The following is a 3,886-nucleotide window of genomic DNA, read 5'->3' on the forward strand; positions in this document are numbered from 1 at the left end:
TGTCGCGTTAATGTACAGGAAAACTAACTATGTTTCTTAGTCGTCCAAATGCAGTTTGAAGATTTATTTTTTTATACACGCTAAATGACTCTATTGTTAAACGTGTTGCTCTAGAATATATTTTAATATAGTATTTCTTTTTTTCCCGTGATACGAGATTTGGCCAAGTGGAGTTGCCGTAGAATTCACGTGATAGAACATATATACCATTCCAGGCTGCTTTACGTAGCTAATCACGCTTCACTATATAATTCATAATAATTCATCCTGAATTCGTACTGAACCAACTTAAACATCGACACTGTGCGGCCGTCACTGCTTTTATTGAAGTTAAACATAACTGTTGCATTTCGTGTGTGGTTAAATTCATATCAGACAGTGCCCGTCGAAATTTCTCGGCCCTGCTTTGCTTAGCTTACTTTAGCTTAGCTTGGCTTGCTAGCCGCCAAATAAGTAGACGACGAGGTGTCTGTTATCGACAAATTGGCATAGCAGGCATCAAGTGCCGTGAATATCATGTGAAAATGTACGCAAGAACGAACGTCAAGTACGAAAAGGAGCTTTGTGGCGCACAAGAGGAGAACGAGCGACAACTTCCACTGCTGGACGCTGTTTGCAAGCAACCTCGAGGTGTGTTAAACAGAGCAGGTTTATCACTTGTTTGTTCAGTACTTTTCAACAATATGTCTGTATTTATTTCGAAAGGAATCTTCATCCAGGCACTTTGTTACGTTTACAGTTTTTCTCAGTGTCTTTGGTACATTTCTCAGATTAGTATATAATTTCTCAAAACTACTTGTTCAATTTTCACATCACTGTGTCACTTGTACACAGCAAAAAGCAGTTTCTCTCTCTCTCTTTTTTTTTTTACTGCTTTATGCAAGTGATAATGAACAATTTACTTTTGTTTCCTACAATATAATTTGCCTATGATATGTTCATACTTGCCAACTTTGGGTTGGGAAAAAATAGGGAGATCTTTTGTTACTTTCGGACAAATCATTGTGACAGTTTCAACATAACAATTTACAAGATATTTGTTACATCCGAAAAGAAAAAGGGCTGACGGGATGAAGCCAAAGCTTATTCATTCCAATCCCCAGAATACATTTAAGACCCAGTTATCAATGTGTTAAACCTGTCTATAATTATGCTGTGAAGCGAGTGCATAGTTACAAGATTTTTTATTATTATTATTTTTTGTAGAATATCGTTATGGAGTTTTTGAGGAAAATTGATTTATTTATTTTTTAGCCCACATAGCCCACCCCTAATCTTTATTTTACAATTATGCTGATTTTGTGATTGTGGAGTGTAATAATTTAAATTGTAAGTAAATTTTGATTATTGCAACAGCCCTAATACTGACGATACGCAACATTTGCCAGCTTTGTTATTCTTTTACTCATGTGGCCCATGTGATAATCTTAAATACAAAATACATAGCATCACAATAAAGTGACTTTACCAAACCATGTTTATCTTGTGTCCCGCAGACGTCAGTGAAAAATATCTTTGTCCTAAGTGGCAAGAACCAGAGTTCCCTGCCGTAAAAGAGGAGGAGGACATGGAGGCTCTTCAAGTTAAAGAAGAAGAGCAGCCACAGCCGCCCAACATAAAAAAAGAGGAGCAGCTGCCACCATGCATTAAAGAGGAGGAGGATTTTACAGAATTGCCTGTGACTGGTGTCCATTTGAAGATTGAAGATGAATGTCAATATGAAGAGAACAAAGAGGCGGAGCCTCCAAGCTGCAGCTCAAGACAACAGATAAAAGAAGGTAATGATGACCACCCTGGAGGATCACAAGCAGACAGCTGGTTAGCTCCAATGTCAGATGATGAAGACACGTCACACTCTACTCACACTGATGACTATGAACAGTCTGACAGTGATGTGACATATCACACTGACAGCAAACCTTGGAAATGTTCTCAGTGTGGAAAAACTTTTGGCTACAAGCATCAATTGAGAAAACACATGATTGGCCACACTGGTGAGAAACCTTTTGCTTGCTCAGTTTGTGGCCAGAGTTTCTCTTTGAAGGGAAACTTAAAACAACACACAAGAACCCACACTGGAGAGAAGCCTTTTACCTGTTCAGATTGTGGTAAAAGATTTACTCAGAAGAGAAGCTTAAAAAGACACACAAGAACCCACACTGGAGAGAAGGATTTTGGCTGCACAGTTTGTGGTCAAAGTTTTTCTGAGAAGGGACACTTAAAAAGACACATGAGAACCCATACTGGAGAGAAGCCTTTTACCTGCTCAGTTTGTGGTAAAAAATTCGCTGTGAATGAAAATTTAAAAATACACACAAGAACCCACACTGGTGAAAAACCTTTTGCCTGCTCAGTTTGTGGTCAAACATTTTCTCACAAGGGAAACTTAAACATACACACAAGAACACACACTGGAGAGAAGCCTTTTGCTTGCTCAGTTTGTGGCCTAAAATTCTCTGAGAAGGGAAGCTTACAAGTACACACAAGAATCCACACTGGTGAGAAACCTTTTGTCTGCTTATTTTGTGGTCAAAGTTTCTCTCACAGGGTAAGCTTAAAAATCCACACAAGAACCCACACCGGAGAGAAACCTTTTTCTTGCTCAGTTTGTGGTCGACATTTTTCTCAAAAGGGGAAATTAAAAATCCACACAACAACCCACACTGGAGAGAAGCCTTTTACCTGCTCAGTTTGTGGGCAAAATTTTTCTCAGAAGGGATACTTAAAAAGACACACAAGAATCCACACTGGAGAGAAGCCTTTTACCTGCTCAGTTTGTGGTAAAAAATTTGCTGTGAATGAAAGCTTAAAAAGACACACACAAAAATCACACTGGTGAGAAAGCTTTTGCCTGCTCAATTTGTGGTCACAGTTTCTCTGAGAAGGGAGACTTAATAAAACACAAGAACCCATCCTGGAGAGAAACCCTTTGCCTGCTCAGTTTGTTGTCAAAGATTCCCAAGTAAGGCTAAAGCTAAGAGGCACAAGTGTGCCGGTGAGAATAGCAGTGATTAATGAAACTTGATATGATCCCATTTATGAATTTACATTTAAAATGGTGCAGGAATCATGTCTACCGCTAAATGAACGAATGATTTGTATACTTGTGTATTGTATGTGTCTTGACTTACCCTATTTTGAAATTTAATTTGTTTTAAAATGTTACATCAACCTGACAAGGGGCTGCAGATTATCTGACGGCTACAATCTGGCATGTTTACATGTAAATGCACATTCCTATGCACTGTGCCTTTATATGTATTTTTTATATCACATTTTCCACATTTAATATTAAAGGTAATTACAATGACATTGAATTTAAATAATCTACATTTTTGTGATCTATTTGCAACTGTTGACAATTAGCACTTGTGCCAAAACTCTCAAAGCGTTGTATATAGTTTGCCCCTTTTTTTGTGTGTGAAGTTCATACCCAGTAAGTGAATGAATGATTGATTGCAATTGACTTTGGAGAAACGGATTTATTGTGGTGAGATAAAAAAAATAAAAATTGTACCTGAATATGATCCTGAATAAAGTACTGCTCTTCACATGCCTTTTCTCTCCATGACGTGCGCACACTTGACTGAAAAGGTGGCGCTCTCAAATTGCCATGCCAGTTGAGCTGATGGATTACTAGTTTTGAAATCAGAAGTCAAGGATAAAGGATTGTTCAGTTATTCAAATTGGGGCAAAATGTCAACACTATTTATTACCTTGCATTTTTAAATTTTGGTACAGATTTTAGCGGGGATCGTGCAAAAATATAAAATAACACAAGACCTACAAAAAAAGTATTTTGAAGCCATATGTAAAACCCATCAGAAAGTCCTCCATTTTGGATTTACTTTCAATTTTTGCCTTATTTTATTTTATTTTGGAGCAT

General features: G+C 37.6%; 1 pseudogene across 1 annotated transcript; it reads left to right on the top strand.

Moving 5' to 3' along the window:
* LOC144037924 (uncharacterized) lies at nucleotides 1–3,681 on the top strand (annotated as a pseudogene). The gene is made up of 2 exons (XR_013289116.1): nucleotides 1–630; nucleotides 1,497–3,681. The product of XR_013289116.1 is annotated as an uncharacterized LOC144037924 (transcript).
* The last annotated feature ends 205 nt before the right edge of the window (nucleotides 3,682–3,886 follow it).

The sequence above is a fragment of the Vanacampus margaritifer genome, chromosome 18 (genome assembly GCF_051991255.1).
Source record: "Vanacampus margaritifer isolate UIUO_Vmar chromosome 18, RoL_Vmar_1.0, whole genome shotgun sequence".
Classification (NCBI taxonomy): domain Eukaryota; kingdom Metazoa; phylum Chordata; class Actinopteri; order Syngnathiformes; family Syngnathidae; genus Vanacampus; species Vanacampus margaritifer.